Source organism: Dermochelys coriacea, chromosome 2 (assembly GCF_009764565.3).
Source record: "Dermochelys coriacea isolate rDerCor1 chromosome 2, rDerCor1.pri.v4, whole genome shotgun sequence".
Lineage (NCBI taxonomy): Eukaryota > Metazoa > Chordata > Testudines > Dermochelyidae > Dermochelys > Dermochelys coriacea.
Window position 1 is genome coordinate 234,955,714 of NC_050069.1, and position 25,865 is coordinate 234,981,578.

Below are 25,865 nucleotides of genomic sequence, written 5' to 3' on the forward strand. Positions count from 1 at the left end.
AAAACCAGTTGGAGAACACTTCAATCTCTCTGGTCACTCGATCACAGACCTAAGAGTGGCTATCCTTCAACAAAAAAGCTTCAAAAACAGACTCCAACGAGAGACTGCTGAATTGGAATTAATTTGCAAACTGGATACAATTAATTTAGGCTTGAATAGAGACTGGGAATGGATGAGTCATTACACAAAGTAAAACTATTTCCCCATGTTATTTCTCCCCCCCCCCCCACCCTACCTCCCACTGTTCCTCAGATATTCTTGTTAACTGCTGGAAATAGCCTACCTTGCTTGTCACCATGAAAGGTTTTCCTCCTTCTGCCCCCTGCTGCTGGTGATGGCTTATCTTAAGTGATCATTCTCCTTACAGTAAGAAAAGGAGTACTTGTGGCACCTTAGAGACTAACAAATTTATTAGAGCATAAGCTTTCGTGAGCTACAGCTAACATCATGATAAACCCATTGTTTCATGTTCTCTGTGTGTGTATATCAATCTCCCCTCTGTTTTTTCCACCAAATGCATCCGATGAAGTGAGCTGTAGCTCACGAAAGCTTATGCTCTAATAAATTTGTTAGTCTCTAAGGTGCCACAAGTACTCCTTTTCTTTTTGCAAATACAGACTAACACGGCTGCTACTCTGAAACCTAACATTAACACTGTAATTTTTAGTCTCATGTCACAATGGGGGCTGTTAACTTTTTCACTTACTACCAATAAGTAAATAAAACAAGTAATCAGCTTTTAAAGAGTAAGCCACATATCAGATATTTTATACCTTTTAAGTGTTTTAAACCAATGATAAATCTGTTTTGGGATAACATTCATTCTCATGCTCTTTGTTTTAAGGCCTCCTCCGACACAGGACTTAAAGTACATAATATTTATATGAAATCTGACACAAAGTATTTTGTGCATGCCTCCATACGGAAGTTAAGCATACATGCCTCTCAGAATAGCACTTATACCAATGCTGCTTGTTCACAAGAGTAAAGAAAAGTTATTGATTTAAACTCCATTAGAGAAAAGGGAGGAGGGAAAACAAAACAAAATTGTTAATAAATGAAATGTCATTTTCAAGGTTAAGAGTGTAACACCAACAGCTATAAATGAAAACTGCATTACAACAGCTATAACTCAAAAGTTTAAAAAAATAGATGGAACTGTTTTATTGGCAAAAGGCATGAAATAAAACTGCTGAAACATTCATTTTCTTCTTAGCTGTTGCTCTTGAGTGCAATGAAGTCAAGTCTATAATGATTTCCCACAAAAGATGATTAATATGCACCAAGTATAAGGCTTCATGCATGGAGAAAAATAAAGAAATGATTCCTGTTTGCAAAGGACTCAAAACCAAGTATATTAATATAATTACAGTTAGTCAAGAGAATTATCACTTACAGCATAAATGAAATAAAATTATACCCATTTGTAGTGAAATGGGAAAGGTACTTTCAGTGCAATCTCTGGTACCAGCCTCATTCTCTCTCTCTCTCTCTCTCTCTCTCTCTCTCTCTCAAAATTAAGCACGTGTCCGAACTTTTTTTTTTCTTTTTAGTCACATAAGGGTGGATTTGTCATCTTTCAATTCATGATTTAAAACAGGACACTATTAACCTACTCAGTAACAAAGAAGGTACTTTCTTTAGGGAAAATAAGTCCATATTTGTTATATGTCAGTAACAGGTTGCAAAAGAAAAACTCTACAGCAGGGGTCCCCAAAGTGGAGCCTGCGGATGCCATGGCGCCCGTCAAGGCCATTTTGTGCGCCCGCAGGACACCCCCCGGCGGCATTTCGGCGGCGACACTTCTTGCCACTTTTCGGTGGCAGCATTTCAGGTGTGCTATTCCCAAAAGAAAGGTTGGGAACCACTGGTCTACAGGAATCCTCTGACCTGGAATTTGAAACAGTGAAAAAGTTTGGAAAGGGAGCCGCGGACATTCTGTGCTGCAAACTAGAAATATAGAGAAAGAAATCATAATGCTGAATATCTCAACAGTAAGTATCACCTGAAATTAAAAGAAAGTCAAGGAAAGGTAACAGGTTTGTAAAACAGTTTGGGAAGAATGAGACAAAAGCAGCAGCTGTGGATTTTCCATTTTCTGTGCTTTGAAGAGATTCCAAATGTTGCCTGTGGTTCGAACTTATTCGCTCTGCTTCATGTGTATGCACATCAGATGCATGTTCCATATATTGCTCATCTTTTGCATGTAGCCATTGACTATGCAATCAAAACTGATGTGTTGTGTGGTCGAACACATTTGTGTTACATTTTCCAGTAATATATAAATATGAAAACAAGCAAAGGCGAGCTTTTTTTTTTTTTTTTAAATAAAGTCTGATGCCAACAATGTGAGCCTAAGAAATTTGCATGTGCTCCCTTGTGTTGTGCCATCATGCTGGTTTTCCTGGATCCAGGCAGCAAGATTCATTCCTGGCCATTGGGACAGCATAACAGACTCTCTCTTTAAAGAGTATGATGCAGTCACCTCAAAGAAGACAATGAAACTAAAATGAATGATTGAGGACAATGGAAACCAGTGAGAATGGTAATGCAAGTTATCTTTTCTGTGTATTTTTTGGAAAAATCTTTGGGGTTCATTTGCAATTAGAAACAAATCTACCTCATACATCAAAAGAATATGCTGCTTTACTGCAATTTAAAAGTTGCTGCTTATGTACATGGTACCTTAAAAGAAGTGAAACCTCAAGTCAGTGGGCTCCAAAAGGCAACTCCTTTCATCTGCAATGCATGCTTTTCACATCAGAATTTCAAAGCAAACTAAAGCAAACTATACCGCACAATATATTTGATGGACACTATGGATCAGGATCTCTTTTTGCCAATTGTAAAGCGTTTGATCCATTTGTCAAGCTCAGATGTCACGCAATTTTAGCAACTATGAAAATATGCTGTGTTATTTTTCCCATGAAAGACAGAAGAGCTCAGGAACGATTCTGATTATACATGGCATGTGAAGTGCCCAGTAATGATAGTGTACTAGTACTTTAATCTTGGAGAAGTTAAAAAAAATCATTGCCTGTCATGTCCGGTGCGGAATTATGTGCATTTGGAGTATCAGTAACTTCAGAGTCTGTGGAAAGATTATTCAGTCTGTTCAGACAGCAAAGTGCTGCAATGCCTCTCCTAAGACCAACTTGGGAAGCTAAATGTTTTGTACTACAATAAGTACAAAAGTTCAAAATTGGACAGTCCTCTCAATTTCCTGCAACTGTGAAAACTCAATAGATAAAAACAGGAAAAAATGTTTAAATCCCATAATTTCATGCAACCAAGAAAATTAAAAGATTTTTTTTAAAAACGCTTAATGTAAAATATGTATCTGCCAAAATGACCATTTAAAAAAAAACAACCCACCACCAGCTCCACCTAATTCTGCCAAACCCAAGTATAAACATAGGCACTACAACCTTGAGTATCTGAACTTTAGCTATCCAGAACACCCTATGATCTGGAGCAGTCCTGCAGCAACAGTTGTCTATTAATTACTAAGGCTATAAATTAATCACAGTTAACTAAAGCAATTAACTCAAAACAAATTCACTTGATTTAAAAAAATTAATCCCGATTAATGACAGTTTTAATTTCACTTAAACAAGAGAACAGATCAGGGATTCTCAAACTTCATTGCACCCATGACCCCTTTCTGACAATAAAAATTAGTACACGACCCCAGGAGGGGGGACTGAAGCCTGAGCCCCACCACCCCCTGAGGGGGCCCCAAGCCCAAAGGCTTCAGAGTGGCACTGTCAATCTAAAGTTCCAAAATTTGCCTTTCTTAAAAAGATAAATGCTTGAGTGTGCCTTTTACATACAGTGTATATGCAGTACAACCTTGCTTAGGTAAATACCATGGGGGATGAACTAAGGGAACATTTCCTGGGCCACTTGTCACTATTGTGCAGATATATTATTTTTAATTACAAATATTTGCTCTGTAAAAAAGATAAAAGTGCAATCTACAAGTCAAAGCATGAAGAGGGATAGGAATGTTTAGCATTTCTGGCACATATCTTCGGCCCTGGGCAATGGGGCTCAGGTTTTGGCTTCAGCCCTGGGCCACAGCAAATCTAAGCCAGCTTTGGCGACCCCATTAAAACAGGGTCATGAACCACTTTGGGGTCCCGCCCCACAGTTTGAGAACCCCTGATATATATAAACAAAATAGTATTTTTCAATTCACCTCATACAAGTACTGTAGTGAAATCTCTATTGTGAAAGTGCAAGTTACGAATGTAGAATTTTTTTTTTAAATAACTGCACTCAAAAACAAAACAATGTAAAACTTTAACGCCTACAAGTCCACTCAGTCCTACTTCTTGTTCAGCCAGTCACTGATACAAACAAGTTTGTTTACATTTAAAGGCAATAATGCTGTCCGCTTCTTATTTATGTCACTTGAAAGTGAGAACAAGTGTTCGCATAGCACTGTTGAAACCAGTGTTGCAAGATACTTGTGTGCCAGATATGCTAAACATTCGTATCCCTCTTCATGCTTTGACTTGCAGATTGCACTTTTATCTTGTAATAAAAAATATAAAGTGAGCTCTACACTTTGTATTCTGCGTTGTAATTGAAATCAATATATTTGAAAATGTAGAAAAACATCCCAAAATATTTATAATAAATTTAAATTGGTATTCTATTATTGTTTAATAGTACGATTAAAACTGTGATTAATTGTGATCAATTTTTTTAATCTCACAATTAATCACAATTTTTTTAATGGTTTGACAGCCCTATTACATTAGGTAAATAAATATCTGCACAATAGTGACAAGTGGCCCAGGAAACGTTCCCTTAGTTCATCCCCCATGGTATTTACCTAAGCAAGGTTGTACTGCATATACACTGTATGTAAAAGGCACATTCAGGCATTTATCTTTTTAAGAAAGGCAAATTTTGGCACTTTAGATTGACAGTGCCACTCTAAATAGATGGCTCAATTTGAAAAAAATATCAGACTGCCAATCTCCTGAGACCTGCAGGTCAGTCACAGGGAGAGGGGAGCTTGCAGGCAAAATTTGTGTTTGCAACTCATTTTGCTCCTGCAGGTTTAGGAATGAATTCACTCTGGCAGGAAAATAGAGGTTGCAGTTAAATTGCAAATAAGGGAATAATAAAAGCCTTCTGGACATTGAATAAATAGTAAGGCTTAGCTGGTAATGGTTCTGAAATTAGCACACAGGTTTTCCCAAAAAGCCATCTTACGCTGTGACATTTTAAAATAAGCTTAACTAATTTTATATGATTTCAAATCAAGCAATGAATATACTCAAGTTGTTAGGCATTATTAATGGCCCTTATTTAATTCAGATACATTCCCCCTAAATACTAGATTACCAGTGCAATGCCTAATTAAGTATTAGATTTCATTCTGTCAGAATACAAGCAGCAATAAATTACTTGTATGCAAAGCAGACAGACATCTAAGCTGCATACAATAAAAGTAGTTTACTGCAGATACTGCATATTTAGCTGGAGTGGACAGAGAACAATTAGTCTGTTCTCTAACAGTCCAGTGTGTATCTTCTTTTTACACTGCAGCTAGGAGCTTGCATAACATGTTATAGATGTTGTGGCTGGCTAGAAACTTTGAAGATGAAAGGACCCAAGTCCACTAATGTCTGTATTTCCACCCCAGTGAAATCACAAAATCAAAATAGGCATGTCCAAGTGATCCCTAATGGGTGCTTCTGATGCAAGTTATCTTTCCATTTAAATTCCATTCATTTTATTTGTATATGCAATACATTAAATATCTGATAGCTCATCTTTGATAAGACTAAGTATTAACAATCACAAAACATTTCTGCCTTCCTTTCAAATGATATGTCTTTTTTCACATCAACCTCTCAGGGCTGAAGCTAGAATGGTATTGGATTGTTCTGTGCTAAACGCTGCACAAAGTCACAATTACAGCCCTTAGTAATTTGTTAGTCTCTAAGGTGCCACAAGTACTCCTTTTCTTTTTGTGAATACAGACTAACATGGCTGCTACTCTGAAACCAGCCCTTAGTGGTTTCAACAAACTAAACCTATGTTGCTGTTCTCTTGGCAGATGCAGATGGCCATGGTTGTACAAGTTGTACTTTATTTCCAGATCTTTGCGAATGGGTAGACATTTCTCTACTATCTGACTACCTGGGCCTGGCAGGGTACAAGTGAACTGGTTTGTTTATTATCAGAGGAGTAGCTGTGTTAGTCTGGATCTGTAAAAGTGGTAAAGAGTCCCGTGGCACCTTATAGACTAACAGACTTATTGGAGCACAAGCTTTTGTGGGTGAATACCCACTTCGTCAGATGCATGTAGTAGAAATTTCAAGAGGTAGGTATAAATATGCAAGCAAGAAACAGGCTATGGATAACGAGGTTAGTTCAATCCAGGAGGATGAGGCCCTTTTCTAGCAGTCGAGGTATGAACACCAAGGGAGGAGAAACTGCTTTTATATTGCTAGCATTCACAGTCTTTGTTTAATCCTGAGCTGAAAGAAAGACATGCATGGTCTTTTTTGTTCTTTGTATTTTAAACAAAATTTATGTATTTAAATAGTGACCATATTTCCCTATGCTGAATATGGGACAGCTGGTAAAATTACTTATATTCAAGTGCGTTCACTGGCAACAATCAGAACTATGCAGTACAAACGTTCAAATTAATATCAAGTTGACTGAGCCCCCGTTAAAAAGAAATACTACGTAGTTGGATTATTTTTAGTTGCCTTCTCATCTTTAAGGCTTTAGGGTTCACACATGGAGGGGTGAAACACACATCCCTACCCCCCCACACACACACTCTCTCACACAGGGGTTTGACCAACCAACCAATTCTCCCTTCCCAGCACTCTACGCCCTCCATGCCTGGCTGGGCCCCTGGGCTGGACCTGTCTTCCCGAGGCAACACGTGGAGGGGAGGCACGCAGGGTCACTTGCCCCCCCACGATTTCTGCCAGGGTTCACCAGAATTTGGCCAGCATCAGCATTTTGGCACTGTTTTGGAGAGAAGGGACGGGAGCTGCTTCAAGTTGGGGGGGGGGGGGAAGGGGGAGAGGCAGGAAATGGATGTCCTGGCCCATGTCTTTGCAGAGCTCATCTCTTCTTCTCCCCCCATCCCTGTGGCTGGAAGCAGCTTGTCCTTTCTTGCCTGCACAATGTTGAAAGACAGCTAACACCTCTAGGCTGCTGCAGGCCCCTGAAATAACCCAGATGCCTCCTGTCTCCCCTCCACCCCCACCCCGGCTACAGTGTGGGCAGATAGGAATTAAGCCCTAAAGATGTATTGTGCACCAGGGCCTAGGGAACCTGACTCCAGGGGCTTCAGCTAACTGGCCAGAGAGGTGGCTCAGGAGGGAACGGTGCCTAGGGGATGGAGCAGCCCCATGCTCCCTGGGGGCAGGACCTAGGACAGGGAGGTGCGGGGTTGAAGAGGGTGCTAAGCCCCTGACCAGGGGGCTGCTGTGGAGCCTCAGGGTCGGGGTGTGAACAAGCTGGAAATCGCTTCCCCTCATCCCCACTCCAGAGCTTAGCTGAGGGGCAGAGAGGCTTCCCTGTGCCAGTGCTGTGCAGGGCTTTGGCACACACAGGTCCCAATACCTCATGGTTTTCCCGGAACACCTGCCCAGCCACAGGTGGGGGGTGGAGGGGAAGGGGAGGGGAAGAAAGGAGCCTGCCAGCTAGGTTGCTGGTGAGCCGAGTGCTCTGACCAGGGGTTGGTTCTCTGCACTGTGCTGGAAGCAGGATAAGCCTCACCAGTGGGAATATGGAGAAGCAGCAGGGATGGGGGAGAAAAGCAGGGAGAGGGAGCATGTGAAGGGTTAATGGGTGGACAACAGAGGTGACATGTAATTGGCCGCTGCCTGGCGCCTGCCCACACTCACCAGCCACTACAGCGCTCAGCCAGTGCTGGCCAGAAACGGGACGGGGGGGGGGCAGGCCCCTGCTGGCCGAGAGCCAGCACACAGCGGGGGCTGAGCTGACGCTCAGCAGGGGGAGCAGCCAGCCCTGCACAGTGCATCTTCACCTCACCACCAGCTTTGAACACCTACCCCCATCGTCGGCCACTGGACCCCCCCGCTGATGAGAGGGCAGCTGGTAAGCAGGGATCCGGCCAGCAGCAGGACCCACCAATACTGGGAGGAGAGAGAGAAAATACAGGACAATTTGCCAGTTTTTAAGAAAAAGTCAGGACACCTGCAAGAGAGCTTAAATATGGGACTGTGCCTTTAAAAATTGAACATTTGATCACCCTATATTTAAACATTTTAAACACCGGGGCTCATTGAGTTTGGGCTAAAAGGTGGGGGAGACGCAGAGAAGAGACTCCAGAAAAGTAGTGTGTCCTGGTCTAAATATAGGACTGAACACCAGGAATCCCTAAATTCTGACACAGACATTAACACCAATTCTCCCCTGTGGCTTTGTGCAAGTCATTTACTCTCTCTATCTCAGCTTTCTCTTCTGAAGAATGGGTACAGAAATAGTTACCTGCCATTTGGCGTGCGATGAGGATTACTGTTTGAACAGAACTTTGAAGATGAAAAATACAACCGTGAAGAGCAGCTCTGTGTAAGCTCGAATGCTTGTCTCTCTCTCACCAACAGAAATTAGTCCAATAAGATATTACCTCACCTACCTTGTCTTTCTAAGATGAAAGATACTAAGTAGTAGCATTTTTAAGGCGGGAAAAGTGGGTCCACCAGTTTGACCTATTGTCCTTGATACATACCTCTTTGAAAGGCACAAAATGCAGACACACAGGAAGAGACAAAACAACAGGCCTGATCTGCAACTGAATAATCCTTATTGAAGCAGCTCATTGACTTCCATAGGGTTAAAGGACGATTACGCCCAAAGAGAGAGAGAGTGTTCATGGAAATTCACTATTTGAAGAGTTAAACTGAGAGGAAGTTTCATTATAAATGGGTCTAATAAGTTAGTCTGTATTCGCAAAAAGAAAAGGAGTACTTGTGGCACCTTGGAGACTAAAATTTATTTGAGCATAAGCTTTCATGAGCTACAGTGAGCTGAGACTTTCACAATTGCTAGGAGTCAAATATGCTGATCTTTGACAGTCCCCCCCCCCAAAGCACAAAGTAAAAATAACTATTCAGACTTTTGTCAGTAACTACAGAATATAGTAGGAGTTAAAATGCCATAGGAGACAGTTCTGCTGAATAAATAATTCCCTAAATCAGCCTCTAAATTAACACCTACTATTTGACTCTGAGGAAAATATAATGCATTTAATTTTAACTGATATTTTGGGATCTATTTTCACTTAAATGTATGGAGGAAAAAACCTTACCTACCTAACAATTTAATATGCTTTGAAGTTTTACCTGCCTGCTAACACCCACCAGTAACCGTAGTTTTAGCCTTCTTTTCAGGACATACCTGTCACTGGATTGGATTACTCAGCTTCATCAAAAGCCACCAATGCTAGAAAAGTTGATCCGGTGAAGCCAAGTATTTCTGAAACTATATTAATATAGAAAGGCATACATTTCACAGAATGCTAGGTCCTTGACATCTTAAACCTTGTTTTATATTACATCAAATATTTTTACATATTTAGGTATTCTGACTGAAGCATCAATAGATGGTGACTTATTTTTGAAGGAAAAAAAAATGTGCTACTTTTTAATTCTTGGGATTGGACCTGAACTACTCTACAAAATAATTAATCAAACAAAACACCTAATAAAAGATCTATTAATTCATGTTAAGAAACAGATGTTCTCATTAAAGAATTTTTAGTTGTCGTTTTCAGCAGTATGAACAGAATTAAGCATCTCAGAGGTGAGAGAAGTTCGTAGTTCATACATCCATTATGGAAAACAGGATACTGTGACATAAATGGGAGAAAAGGAAAGTGTTCAGAAGAGAATTAGTTGTAACAAATACTGTTTCCTTGTTGTCTTATATACATCCAATTTATCATTTACAGATTTGTCCCAATCTATTTATTGAAGAGACTGCTTTTTACATCATGTGGTCAGATGTATATATATTAAGACATGGAGCTAAAGAGACTATTTGGGTATTTACCAAAACTTGCTAATACAGCCATCTTTAAATTGAGACTATCCAGACCCAAAAACATCCAATTGAACATTTTATAATTGGCCATCATTACTTTTTCATGTAATTTTAAGTTGACATTCTCTTTCAAGAAAGTTTACAGAGCAAACTATATCAAAATCAAGTCACACCAAACCCTAATGTTAAGAATGAAATCCAAAAAACCCTTAAGGAATCTAAACACAGGATATGTCCATATTCTAGAAAATCCAGTGCATCTGCTGTACGTAGACAAGTGTAATGCCACATTTTTGCTAATTTAGTTTTAAAAAACCCTTCTTGCATCAGCATGTACCTTTCATTTTAGTGCAAAAATTTATACTTTGTATGTGCCAAATACTCCTAGCTTTTTCACAAGTCTACAAAATAGAAACTGAGAAACCCAGATTAAATGTCACGATGCTCTGATACTCTAGAAAAGCTAGAACAGAAACGACATGCATAAATTATACTAATGTCAATGAGGGAATCTGTTCAATAACAAGGATAAATATGTCTGTTAGTCTATAAGGTGCCACCGGACTTTTTGCTGCTTTTCCAGTGAATGAAGGTTGCATATTCAGGTATGTGAGAAACTTGAGATGCAAAGGTGTTTACAAAGTACCAAGTGGCTTTTGAAAGCCAAACAATGTCATTCACAAACAATCTCAGTCTGAAAGAGACATCACAAATAGCCAAAACCACAATGATTTGGATGAATGGCAATACACACAACAAATATGAGCTCATCTGTTTTTCTAATTTAGCATTTAGAAAGAAAACAGAACATGGAATATAGTTCAAACAACTTAGCATCATTTTCAAGTTATACTCCAATGAACACCCCACAAAATTGATAAAACAGTATTTTACTTTTGGAGCAGAAATAGCTGAACACACAAATTTCCCTTACTGTGGTTTGCATAATAACAAGAAGTTGCATCACTGCTATACCTTTCACAGCAGCTGATATCTTCATCCTCCATTTGAAACACTTTGCATTATTATTTACACTTGTCAGAAGTGATTATCGATAGCAAATCCAACTTCATTTTTGAAATTACTTTACAGAAACAAGTTCCTATAGGTTAAAAGGATGTGCTCTAGTTTACCAGCTTTGCTTTGAAAACTTCACAAGAGAACATCTAAAAAGGGGAGGATGTAAAAGGCATCAAGATAATAATGCAAATATTCACCTTTGCAAAAAGGAAAAGGCAGGTTTAAGTACCACCATATTGCACCAGGTCAGACAGCAGTGAGAACCTCTAAAAAGATCTCAATTCTTCTCTCAAAATACATAAATATCTTGCTACTTTTCTAGATATTCTACTGTAGATTCTACAAAAAAATCAGTCCAATGGATGCATGAACACAATACCAAGGTACAATCACACAAAAAGAGCCTGTGATATGCCAACTACATTCTATAGAACACTCAAGGGCTGCTCAAGCTTACCCACTGAACCTGTTCTGAGTGCACGTCAGCCTTGATCTGTACCTTGATTGCTCATTCTTCATTCATCCTCAGCAGACTGTCATATAGTGCTTCTCTATCTTTTTTTTTGGGGGGGGGGGGGGAAATGGTGACAACTGCCAACTGGAAATCTAAAGATTAAACAACCCATACAGTCAAAGAATTCAAGATCTGAACTGATAATACATTAGATTCACTACACTGCCAGTTCACATCCATAAAGCTTTTTTTTTTTTAAATTTCCCCTAAATCACTGTTATCTGTCTATTCTGATCACTAGTGCTCATCTAATGTTTATTGCACACAGACTTAATTGGCAGGTTTGTAACCCCAATTCTGCCATACAATGTATTTATATAATATATCCTGGGTCTCTAAATACTTGAAATGTAATTGTAAGCTCAAAAGGCGTGTAAGAATATTGAATAAAAACAAACATTAAAAAGTCAGAAAAACAAGCTCTGCCTAGAGAAGTAATAAAATAAAAGTGTTCTGAAAACAATATTTAAAAGCTAATTTACACAGAACAAAAGGATACTGTTGGTAGCACATTCTACTCTACATTTTTCTTCACTTCCCATTTTTATTGAAAATGTCTCAAGGCTAGGGATCCAGTAAACATACTTGTTAGAGGATTTATCTTTCAGCTCATGGGAAAAGTCAATGTATATTATACAGTCTGATTTCCAAAACTTATGTGACCATAGCTAAACAGGTAGCTAGCTGTGACTACTGCTCACAGCACAAAATTCATTCTTTTCGCTGTTACTACTTTCACCATCTCTTTCACTTACCATGTGTTTATTTTGTCCACATGTTGTGTCTTGTCGCAAGAGACTGTAAACTCTTTGGGGCAGGGAATGTCTGCGTGCTTAACATTTTTCATTGAGGCCTCTATGTGCAAAACCCACAAATAATAAAAAGTACTATAGGAATTGTGTATGAAGTGTTGTTGTAGCTGTGTTGTTCCCAGTACATTAGAGAGAGAGAATGTGGGTGAGGGAAGGTAATATCTTTTATTGGACCAGCTGTAAAAAATATTACCTCACCCACCTTGTCTCAATAGGAACTACGTACAGTTAACAATGTCATATAATGAGTGTTCAGTGTTACTATGCATGCAAGTTACACTGATTATATATTTAAAAAATAAACTAAGTAAGTATACACTGTGCAAGTCTGATGGCAAGCAATATCCCCCTTAAACAAATTTTGTATTGGTTGTGGGTAGAAGGATCTCAATAGTGAAGGGTTAATTTTCATCAGCATTTTATAAAGTATAAAGGGAGTATTAAGGGATGGAGAAGGATACTGTGGCTCCCAGTGTAATAATGATAATTCTGTTGCATTGAGTACCCTCTTCTCCCTCCAAGGTGCACTTGACATTTGCTCACACTATTAACATATATTAATAAAAGGAGTAATAAAACAATATAAATGCCCACCCAAAATACAATTAGATATAAAATTACAATGAAAAATAATTTTGGGTGGAAGGCAGTTAGCAAAAGAATATCACAATCAACTGAGGGCAGCTGAAGAATAGGGAGTAAAATCCTGGCTCCACTGAAAGCAAAACTCCCACTGAATTTAATGAGTCCAGGATTTCACCCCAGATCTTTAAGGCTTAGGCCATGTCTACACTACAAAATTATGTCAACCTAACGTATGTCAACAAACAGCCACTACAGTTTTTAAATTGCTTGTGTGCGCACGCACACTTGGCTCCTTGTATCGGTGGTGTGTGTTCTCACCAGAAGCAATTGTATGGGCATTGTGGGATGGCTTCTGAAAGCCAGTAACAGTTGATGCAAGCAACACAGTGTCTACCGCTGCGTCAACCTAATTATATCAAGCATGACTCTACGCCGCTCAGGGAGGTGGTGTTACTAAATCGGCGTAGAGAGGCACTTACATCATCAGGAGCCAAATTTAAGCAAAAACACTTCCATGGCTAGGTTAACACAAAGCAGCTTATGTTGACCCAATCATGTAGTATAGACCAGGCCAAATTTAAAAGGTGGATATATGGGCCTCAGGTGGTGTAATAAGTGAAAGCACTAGCCCTTGCTTCTAGAGACTTAGGGTCAGATATTAAGTCACAGACTAAAGAAGTCTGATGGTTTTATCTGTAATGGAAGTTTGTATAGCCAGTACATTGTATGGATTCAATATACCATTTCAAAGAAGCTCCTTTCAGAACAACTTTTCTAAGCAATCAGGAAGCAAGAACCATGAAATTTCAGCAACAGGTGTCAGAAATTTCTGCCAAACATGGTTTTATTGTTTCATACAAATTTCAAGCTGTACCACAGTGAGAGAGGAAAACATTTGCATCAACTCAGCCATCTTAAAAAGAGATAATTAGTTAAATACAATCTGTGTTAGCTATTGCACTTAATGGGAGCAGATAATTCAAAACTACTCTTGCTTCCTAATTAAAAGGAATTTCTAAATTTATAGAAATTCTTATTTCTCTCACTCGAGAGTATTTAGAATGCCAATTACTATTAATTTGAGAAAATCAGGGCAAGTACATACTCTGGCACTAGTGTCATACATGAAAAACATTCATGCCTTGATCATCATCATAAACATTTTTCAGATGTAACATTTCATTAAGTATCCAGAAATAATACCCACTACGTTCATTTTGCCATTCTGCTAGAGGCTAAATATTTGATTCTCTTTATGATGTTTGATAGCTCCAGCAAGTTTTCATGATCCTGTGGAACAGCAGATTCTTTACAGAGTAATCGTGAAGCAGTGAGATGATCTCATGTGTAAAAGGGAAGAGATTAAAAAAACCTAATGCCTGTAAGAGGGAATGAGTAAACCACTAATTTTAAGGCAATGCTACATTAGCACTTTTGTCAGTAAAATATACGTTGATTGGGGTGTGAAAAACACACCCCTAACCAACATAAGTTACACCAACAGAAGCACCGGTGTGGACAATGCTATGTTGGCAGGAGATGCTCTCCTGCCAATATAGCTACCGCTGCAGCTGCGCCCTGTAAGGTCTCCCATGTAGCTGCCCTATGTTAACAGGAGAGAGCTCTTCCATTGGCATAATTAAACCACTAAGCTCTGGAATGAACTCACACAAGAAAATGATGAGAAAGACACCATATCACCTCTGGGTGGACACTTCACAAAGCACTCTGCATTTGACCTATCAGTCCTCATGCTTAAAGGAAACCTGCACAATACTTTCAAAAGATGAGCCTGGGATCTTAAATTTATAACTTTGCTAGACTCATAAAATCATGGTCTTAATAAAGACACTGGATGATAGCTTATTACAACAATCTAACCCACTAAGCCCACTTTTTTTCCCCTATAACTACAGGAGCATTAATGGGCCACTTCAACTTGAATGTCCCTTAGAATACGTGCTAACTACTTATGCTCAAAACTATTTGTTCAGTCTTGTATTTAGCTGTGACATGCTTGGTACCTTTCCCAAACCAGAAGAGCTTTGCATAGCTTGAAACCTTGTCTCTCAGCAACAGAAGTTGGTCCAATAAAAAAAATCTCACCCACCTTGTCTCAGGAAAAGGGAGACACACACACACACACACACTCTTACACTTTTGTAAAATAAGATTAAATAAACATAGCCACAGAGTATCCTACAAGACCCCTGTCATAAACATAAAGGGAAGGGTAAACACCTTTAAATCTCTCCTGGCCAGAGGAAAAACCCTTTCACCTGTAAAGGGTTAAGAAGCTAGGATAACCTCGCTGGCACCTGACCCAAATGACTAATGAGGAGACAAGATGCTTTCAAAGCTGGGGTGGGGAGAGGGAGAACAAAGGCTCTGTCTATGGGATGCTTTTGCCAGGACCAGAGCAGGAATGCAGGTAAGAACTCCTGTAAATTTGTTAGTCTCTAAGGTGCCACAAATACTCCTTTTCTTTTTGTAAAGGTTAGTAAGCAATCTAGTTAGATATGCATTAGATTCTGTTTTTTTTAAATGGCTGATAAAATAAGTTGTGCTGAATGGGATGTATATTCCTGTTTTTGTGTCTTTTTGTAACTTAAGGTTTTGCCTAGAGGGATTCTCTCTCTATGTTTTGAATCTGATTACCCTGTAAGGTATTTACCATCCTGATTTTACAGAGGTGATTCTTTTACATTCTTTAATTAAAATTCTCTTTTAAGAACCTGATTGTTTTTTCATTGTTCTTAAGATTCAAGGGTTTGGTCTGTGTTCACCTATGCAAATTGGTGAGGATTTTTATCAAGCCTTTCCCAGGAAAGGGGGTGTAGTGCTTGGGGGGATATTTTTTGGGGGAGACATCTCCAAATGGGCACTTCCCCTGTTCTTTGTGTAACACTTCAGTAGTGGCAACGTTTAACCTAAGCTGGTAAGAATAAGCTTAGGGGGTCTTTCATGCAGGTCCCCACATCTGTACCCTAGAGTTCAGAGTGGGGAAGGAACCTTGACAACCCCATTCTAATGTGTCAACAGATTTCACAGGTCAGACTTTAATGTCAGAGGATTTCATAGCCTTTATGTAATTATTAGGTTGACATTCCCAGTCATTTGCCTATTAAACGTACATATCATCTAACCTAGGGGTGGGCAAGCTTTTTGGCCCAAGGGTCACATCGGGGAATAGAAATTGTATGGCGGGCCATGAATGCTCACAAAATTGGGGTCGAGATGTGGGGGGCTGAGAGCTCTGGTTGGGGGTGCGGGCTCTGGGCTGGGCTGGAGATGAGGAGCTCACCACTCATGCACACCTCTTCATCCCCCCCCGCAAGGTCCCCATGACAACAGAGTGGGGAAGGTTCGGAGGAAGAGGATGAGCAGGAGTGGAGCCTCAGGGTGGAGCGTGGGCGGAACCTCAGTTGGGGTGCCCACTCTTTCGGTGGCAGCATGGTCCAAAGGTGGTGGGCCAGCTGTTTGCAGGGGCTTAGCCTCCCCTGGCCTCTTATACCCACCGCCTATGAATGCACCTACTAAATTACATGCCATCAACCTGCCAATAATGAAAACAATGCTGCGGGAGGGGTATGCTGGCACATGTTTAGTGACATTGACAAATAGTTTAAGAATTTCCAGAGACAAAGATGAGCTCATTGGTATCACCCTTCTGTTAAATCCGGTTTGTTTTTGTTTAGCATTTTCGCACATGCTCCATCTCATAATAGCAACCAAAAATGCATTGGCTAGAAAATGAAAAGTCACAACCCTTTCCATCATGCAAAAATGGCCTGACAGCACAGTTTAACTTTGTGGGAAAAAAATATACAGATGTTGTTATGGCTGCTTCCCCACTCTGTCAATCTGAGTGCAGAAGGTGCGGGCCCATAAAGATTCTAAAAATTAATACCGGCCACCCCAGGCTTGTATTAAATTCCCAAGGTTACAGCTTTTCTCTGACCTTGGATGGGTAGATGCTGCCACCACTCTAGTGCAAAAACCTCTTTGAGAAACCAGAAAGGTGCACTTGGGAATTTCCTTTCTGTGGGGTACCCTCAAGCCCTTTCACCTCCCCCACTCTGGGGAAGAACTGAGAAAGAAAACAAAGGAAATCAGCTGTTGCCACCAGCTAATTAAACAATATATGCACAAACCTCTTAGGACACAAAAATCCAACCCTGTTCTTAAAAAAGGTACATTTTATTAAAAAACAAAAAGAAAAAATACATTTGAAACTTAGGCTTTTTGCTAGATTAAAAAAATACAAGGATTAAACATCAAGATAGCTCTCTTGAGGTCCAGCTTAAAGGTTACAAGCAAAACAAAAGCACCTGGGGTTAGCTCAGCCATAAAGAAATAAAAGAGATAAACCTAATCATATCTTCCTAGACATTTCCTGATCTACTTACATATCTGAGGTTTCAAATGAGTAGTTTCTAGGTATGATCTGATGATTTTTTTATACCATGCCCAACGCTTTTTACAGCATAGTTCCAGCCCTGTCTCTGCTGTCCGGGAGACAAAGGGGAAGCTTTTTCCCAATTTTTAAAAGTTCTAGTCTTCCCATTGGCTCTTTTGGTCAGGTGCCAACTCCCTTTCTTTTACCTATGGACTTCTTAACCCTTTACAGGTAAAGCAAGTAGAAAACAGCTACGAACAGAGATTTTATAGCTAACTTGCTGGCTGGCTCTCCATAAAAAGGAGCTACCTCTCCCCCTTCATTTATCACAGAAGCAGAGACAACAACTATCTTCATTATATTACATGATGGATTGCATTTTGAGAGTATGTGAAGAACAAAGACAAAAGTAATTTCTCGACAATGTTTCTTTTATATTTAGCTGACTGTCCCTATCTGGAACCATGTCACCCTTGTTTGCACAACGATCTCAACTCAGATGAATCCAAAATACTAACACAAGACTCATCCTGGAATAGATCTTGTAATAGTTTGTTTATAGCAGGTTTGTTTTCGTGATGTTATTTTATGAATCTCATCAATAATACTGATATTTGAATTTGCATTTTATGCATAAAAGTTGTTCATCTCATTCAGTTTTGGACTTGATTATGAAACAACCACCTACATTGCAGGGGAAATTCAATTCGGATTTTCTTTTTTTCTCCCTTTCAAAATCACAGAGCATTCTGTATATCGTGTGTCCCTAGTTTAATTATGCACTGCAACTTAACAGTTCAACTAATGAAATAAACCAATAAAAATGCTTGACATTATCTTCCTTTAGCTCAACTCTCTACTGTGGAGACAGACAAAAGTACAATTATAATTACACACATTATGAAAGAATCACAAAGCCTTCATGATGTGTACATAATTACTACAATTAAATTACTTTTATCCTTATTTTTCCTAACTCTCCCACATTTTGTCAATTATTGTTTTTCATGTTATGTCTAAACTTAGACTAAGGTTTTCAAGGCAAGGGTTGAATCCTTTTGTTCTGTAAAGTGCTACATACCTTTATAGTGCTATATAAATGAACAACATTGGGTTTGGAGTGGGAGAAAGTGAATTTGTTTCAAAGATAGATTATTCTTTTCTTTGCAAGGAATTATTTTTACATGTATTCCTTTTCACTTCTTTCCCCATTGTAGAGAAGAGAGACTGAACAGAGAAATATGGGAACTAGCCTACCCCATCCCCCACTGAAGTTTCCCATTCACTGATGGGCAACTGACCAGGTCCATCAAGACCATGTTTTCATTTTATTCAGTAATGCAGTGTAATTTTTCTTATTAATCTTTTGCAATACAATAGCACCTACAGGCCCCAGCCAGATAAGAGTTCCCACTCTGAGAGGCACTGTACAGACAAGAGTAAGAGTCTCTGCTGCAAGAAGCTTATAATTCACCCCCATGACTCCCCCCAAATCATTTCCATACAGCTTCATACTGAGGACTATTCTACATCAGTCACTTGAGACCTGATCCTGTGAGATGCTAACCTCCTCCTCCGAGATGCTGAGTATCCTCAGCTCCCCCTGATATTATGCGAGTTGAGGGCACTCAGCACCTTGCAAGATCAGATACTTGAAGATAATTCCCTTGTGCTATGTTTAGCACATATGAAACCATAAACCATAGTATTTAGTTATTAAATAGTGTTTTGTCTAGTTTTGCAACGTGGAAATTAAATTTTATTGCAAGTCTCACTGATGTGACTATTTTACTTTTATCTAGATATTAAGGCCAGTTCTCCATTTGGAAGGCTTTGCCAATATAGCTATACTGGTACACCACATGAGGAAAGCACTCCCAGTGCGGCCACTGTTAGGATTGCAAAACTACGCTTTAAATGGCATAGCTTATTCCAGCCCACTTAAGATGTACTGTAAGGGCTGGTTACCTGAGAAATCAGGGATCATTGTGGAATTTAAGAATTTTTGTGGCTTTTGCTGGTATAATTATGTCAGTCAGGGATCACAGCTCATCACATTTCTGACCAATATAACTATGCCAGCAAAAGTTTGTAGTGCAGAACTGTCTTAAATCCTAATGTTTCAATAGTTGCCAGTGATTTTGGGTACCCAACTGCTGACACATTGGAACTGATTTGCAGAGTTGCTGAATCTGCAGCTCCTGCTAGCTTTTGCTTTAGTTGTGGAAACTCAGCTCATCCGAGAACTAGGCCCAAGATTTCTCAGATTGGGCAACCAAATATGGAGGTACCCAAAATCATTGGCCATTTTTGAAAATTTTGATATAAATAAATCTCCTGTTAAAAAAGTATTAACTGCTGTTCAAATTATTTTCTAAGTAAACTGTCAATTGCAGTCAGGATAGAAATCCACAGCAGCTTTATAAGGCAAAGACTTTTGTAAATAAGTCAACATTAAATGATGAATTTATAGTTGACTAGTTTTACCTTGTAAGCCCATAATCCTGTTTTCCCATAAAGATATGGGTCACAGGACTGACAGCCTGAAAAAGACTATTAAAAGCTGGAGACAGAAAACAGGATGAACTTAACATTAAAGTACGAATTTTGTTATATTTAGACAAACTACTTCTTTGGAAGAGAAATCTCACTAAAAGAAGACCCTGACAATTGTTAAAAAAAAAAAAAAAAAAAAAAAAAAGGTACTTGGAGCACCTTAGAGACTAACAAATTTATTTGAGCATAAGCTTTCATGAGCTACAGCGCACTTCATCAGATGCATTCAGTGGGGAGATTTATATACACAGAGAACATGAAACAATGGGTGTTACCATACACATTCTAACAAGAGTGATCAGGTAAGATGTTGTATTACCAGCAGGAGAGCGTGGGGGGAGGGAGGGGGACTTTTGTAGTGATAATCAAGGTGGGTCATTTCCAGCAGTTGACAAGAACATCTGAGGAACAGTGGGGGGTGGGGGTGGGGGGGTGGAATAAACATGGGGAAATAGTTTTACTTTGTGTAATGACCCATCCACTCCCAGTCTTTATTCAAGCCTAAGTTAATTGTATCCAGTTTGCAAATTAATTCCAATTCAGCAGTCTCTCGGAGTCTGTTTTTGAAGGTTTTGTTGAAGACTTGCCACTTTTAGGTCTGTAATCGAGTGACCAGGGAGATTGAAGTGTTCTCCAACTGGTTTTTGAATGTTATAATTCTTGACGTCTGATTTGTGTCCATTTATTCTTTTACGTAGAGACTGTCCAATTTCACCAATGTACATGGCAGAGGGGCATTGCTGGCACATATCACATTGGTAGATGTACAGGTGAATGAGCCTCTGATAGTGTGGCTGATGTGATTAGGCCTTTTCTTTCTTATCCCGTAATTTGCAAATTGTACTCAACTCTATAAATTAAGTCTAAGAGTGCTTAAAAAAACAAAAAACCACCAACAACCAACCAACCAAAAAAAAAACAAAACAAAAAACCACACTGTCACCACCACAATAATCCCTGTCTTGCATTCATGAGACTATCTCAGCAAGCTTAAGACTTTGAACTCTGATCTAACCAGTGCCCTGTAAGAAATGAAAAGTCCAAACTCAGCAGGCTTTAAAAAAATAATAAAAAACAATTACAAATTGCTACGTTTTAACTGAAAAGTATCAAAATTCTCCTCATATCCTGGTTACTTGAGAGCTTGCAGCACATATTTCTAAAATTGCTGGTATTAAATGTTTTTCTCAGGTCACCTTCAAAAGGGGAATATTTTAAACACATGAATTACTATCTGAATACAATAATTCCATAAAACTAGAGACTTAGGAACACAGATCCAATTTACCTTTAAAAGATTAGTTTTATGTTAACATTTAAAAAGTATTTTGCAGATTTGGTGCAATGACAAGAATAATAATATCCAGAACATACTAAATGTATTGCTTCAGTCGAGTAGATTTTTACATGTCTTTAATTCATCTAAAGGAACAGATCTTTCCTGCATAAAAAATAGTTACTCACCTTCTTAACTGTTGTTCTTCGAGATGTGTTGCTCATATCGATTCCAATTACGTGTGCATGCCCTGGAAACCAGGGGAAGGGGAAGGGATCAGGGGAGACCCCCCCACTCCCAATACCTTATCTACAACTACATACACAAACTAAGTAACTAACTTCAACTACAGGTAACAGCTACTAAGCACGCTAAGAGAAGCACTTGTTACGCAAGCAACCACAGTTCCAATTACCTGTCAATGGTGGTAAGAAGGAATTGGGGAAGGTCAGGTCAGCAGGGTCCTATATTCAGTGCCATGAAGGTGCCACTCCAAGGGGCTCCACAGCCGACCTGACGGGAGCTGTTAAGGGAAAAACTTTCCGACGACTGTGCATGCAATACGTGCACACCTAATTGGAACTGATATGAGCAATCACTCAAAGAAAAACTTACTGTCTCAGAGGAAATCAACACATCATACTATAATGTTTACAGTGAGGACAGCACGTTGTAGCCAAATTAATGTATTGTACACATCATATCACTTTTGCAAAGAACTGCCAAATTATGTAAATAATTAAACAGAGGTGTGTGCACACCTGTGATTTCAGTAAAAAATTTTATATTTTAAAATTTGTATGATGACAGCAAAAAGTATACTAAAATGGTCCTAACCAATGAATTTAATAGCAAAAGGTTTTGAAAACGTACAAGTGTATTAAACATGTATGCTAATTTTTAATCATATAATTACTAGGGATGCCAATTAATTGCATGAGTTAACTGCGATTAACTCAAAAAAATTAATTGCGATTAAAAAAATTTATCGCAATTAATCACACTGTTAAACAACAGAATACCAACTGAAATTTATTAAGTATTTTTGGATGTCCTTCTACATTTTCAAATTACATTTGTGACTGAACTCCTTGGGGGAGAATTGTATGTCTCCTGTTCTGTATTACCTGCATTCTGCCATATATTTCATGTTATAGCAGTCTCAGATGATGACCCAGCACATGTTCGTCTTAACACTTTCACAACAGATTTGACAAAACACAAAAAATGTGCATCTGAAGTGCCTTCCAAAATCTGAAGAGGGACGAGGTGTGGAGAATGCTTTCAGAAGTCTTAAAAGAGCAATACTCCAATGCAGAAACTACAGAACCCAAACCAACAAAAAAGAAATTCAACCTTCTGCTGGTGGCATCTGATTCAGATTATGAAAGTGAACATGCATTGGTCTGCACTACTTTGGATTGTTATTGAGTAGAACTCGTCATTATCATGAATGCATGTCTTCTGGAATGGTGGTTGAAGCAAGAAGGGACATATGAATCTTTAGTGCATCTGGCATGTAAATATCTTGCAATGCTGGCTACAACGGGGCCATGCAAACACCTGTTCTCACATTTCAGAGTGGTAGCAGTGTTAGTCTGTATCAGCGCAAAAAAACAAAACAAAAAAAAACTTGTGGCACCTTAGAGACTAACAAATTTATTTGAACATATGCTTTCGTGGGCTAAAACCCACCTCATCGGATGCATGCAGTGGAAAATACAGTAGGAAGATGAGACGAATCAATTAAGGTGGGCTATAATCAGCACGAGGGGGGGAGAGGGGAAAAAAAAAAAAGCACACCTTTTGTAGTTTCTCACATTGTAAACAAGACTTTGGCAGCATTATCTTCTGCAAATTGTGACAAACCAAACTTGTTTGTCTGAGCGATTGGCTGAAGTAGGACTGAGTGGACTTGTAGGTTCTAAAATTTTACATTGTTTTATTTTTGAATGCAGTTATTTTTTGTACATAACTACATTTGTAAGTTCAACTTTCATTTTAAAGAGATTGTACTACAGTACTTGTATTAGGTGAATATAATATTTCTTTTGTTTTTTACAGTGCAAATATTTGTAATAAATAATAAATATAAAGTGAGCACTTTACACTTATTCTGTGTTGTAATTTAAACTAACATATTTGAAAATGTAGAAAACATCCAAAAACATTGAAAGTGGTATTCTATTATTGTATAACCGCACGATTAATAGAGATTAAAAAAATTAATCCCTTGACAACCCTAATAATTACTAAATTACTCCTGGTAGAAAACATTTCCCCTGGTCATTACATATGCATTTAATTGATTTATTTACCAGTTGTTTATGTTGAAGTTATCTTGAGATATAAAATCTGCTTTAAAAGTAAAGGTATGAGGTTCTCTGATATATTTTGGAAGCTAGCTTACAGCTCCATCTGTTAATATACTAATTAATTTTTTTAAAACGCTGAAGTGAGAAACTAAAAAACACATTTATACTATTGATAAAGATTTCTTCACTTTAGAAATCTTAATAGACTCAAAATATTTGCCTGCCTGAATTGAAAAGAAATTTCTGCTTCTTTGCAAAGCCAGTAACAATATTCCTACAAAACATGCTTGGAAGTATAAACAAAGGACTATCAAATAGGAGTATAGAGGTCATATTACCTCTGTATTTGGCACTGGTGTGAACACTACTTGAATACTGTGTCTAGTTCTGGTGTCCATGCTTCAAAAAGGATATTGATAAATTGAAGAGGGTTCTGAGAAGAACCACAAGAATGATTAAAGAATTGGAAAATATGCCTTATAGTGAAAGACTCCAGGAGCTGAATCTATTTTGTTTATCAAAGAGAAGATTAAGGAGTAACTTGATCATAGTCCATGAGCATCTACATGGGGTAGAGAGATTTGATAATAGAGGGTTCCTTCAGTCTACCAGAAAATGGTAGAGTACAACAAAAATTAATACCTGGAAGCTGAAAGTAGACAAATTCAGACTAGAAGCAAGTATGAAGCTAATCAATCATCGGAACAATTTACCAAGGTTGTGGTGGATTTTCCATTGTTTGGATTTTTATTTATATGTGCTCTAGTCCAAGCACAGAAATTGCACTTCAAGCAATAATTAATTCAGGAAAGTCTTATCACCAGTGCTGGGCAGGAGATGAGACTAGAAGATCAAACTATTCCCTTCTAGCCTTAAAAAACTATGAATCTATGAATGCTTAAGGGGGAACTTTTTTGATTCATATGCTAACAAACTTGTTCCCCCCCATAGGAGGGGGTTCCTCTGGGTATTCTGAGTATAAGGAGCCGTAGGAGTGCAGTTAATCCTAGAACCTAGTCAACAACTGGATTTACATAAGTGAGAACTGATGCAAGAATTTACTAGCGAGGAAAGCAGAGCTACTGAAAAATAAAGAATGCTGCCATTTTATAAAGGAGCCAAACTTTGTTTATTTCTACCTGTGTGTGTGTCTAGATGAAAACAAGTTCACTTGCAATAAAAATGTAGCAGTGTAAAAAGACTACTACTTTGAACTGAGGGCACCTTCAGCACCTCCTCATCAGAGGAACTAGATATGCCTCATATCAACTCCTATGCAAGAGAGCCAACCTCACTAGGCTAACAGCGTATGGTTTGCTGTTACATATGTGAGAAAACACTGAAAAGAGACTGAGGTGGAGAGGCACTGGCAGGGAGAGAAAGTTGTTGAAAAAAGAGCTAATATTCCACTACACCAAAAACACACACAAACACTCTAGAAGAAAACCTTTGTTGGAACCAGTTTCTTAGCCAATATATATTTGTGAGTGAGTGTTGGTGAGGAGAATCCAAATAATATTTATAGTGTAAAATGAACAAGTCAGTCTGATTCTGAATTGAATTTACTCTTGGGAAAGACAAGAGCGACCCTGAGAGAGAGAATAAGAGGTCATTCATAAGTTGTGAATGAAACTTAGTTTCCACTTTGGGCCCCACAGATGTCAAGTTTAGCATAGAGCAACAACTGAAGTAAATGTTACATGCTGAGAAACCACTCCAAAATTTGCCCCTCCCCCAAGCTTTGGACCTAGCTGTGTTGCAAAAATTGTCTTGGATATTGAGCAAATAATCAGGATCACAGTGTGTGAATAGTATGAGGAAAAATGTGAGGAAATCTGTAGTCAGAGGAAAAATTCTTAAATTCTACAATGATCCCTGATTTCTCAGGTAACCAGCCCTTACAGTACATCTTTTATGGTATGTCAGGGCTTCCTTCTCAGATATTTTTTGATGTTCTAATAAAACACCACATCACATGTAAGAGAGAGAGAGAGAGAGGTAAATTAAACAAAATGTCAGAACAATTTTTGTGGGTAATCTTTCCTCCACATATACACACACTCCAACAAATATTCTGATGAAGACAAAGTAAGTTAGAATTGTTATATATAATAGAAAAATAAAATAAAGTAAATGTCTTTGTCTGTAGGAACTCACTTTTTTCTTTGTATGGAGTATGGAATAAAAGTTGATTTCTACGTTGAATTTTAAGAAAAACTTTTAGTAGCATGCAAGCGGTATAAAAAGAACATATGTCTGAATCTTTAAAGTCAGGATGTCCCAGCAAAGGACAGAAGTTATGAGCTCAAGCATGTGATTTCATTACTACTTT

General features: G+C 38.6%; 1 protein-coding gene across 4 annotated transcripts in view; it reads right to left on the minus strand.

Moving 5' to 3' along the window:
• The window catches only part of PIP4K2A (phosphatidylinositol-5-phosphate 4-kinase type 2 alpha), a 179,365-nt gene that overhangs the window by 92,746 nt on the left and 60,754 nt on the right, over nucleotides 1-25,865 (minus strand). Inside the window, exon 1 of one of the 4 annotated variants that reach the window (XM_043509446.1) lies at nucleotides 9,412-9,432. The exons of the other annotated variants lie outside the window; for them this stretch is intronic. The gene's annotated coding sequence lies outside the window, so the exon portion shown is untranslated. Of the gene's footprint in view, nucleotides 1-9,411; nucleotides 9,433-25,865 lie in introns of those variants that run through there. 4 annotated transcript variants of the gene reach the window in all.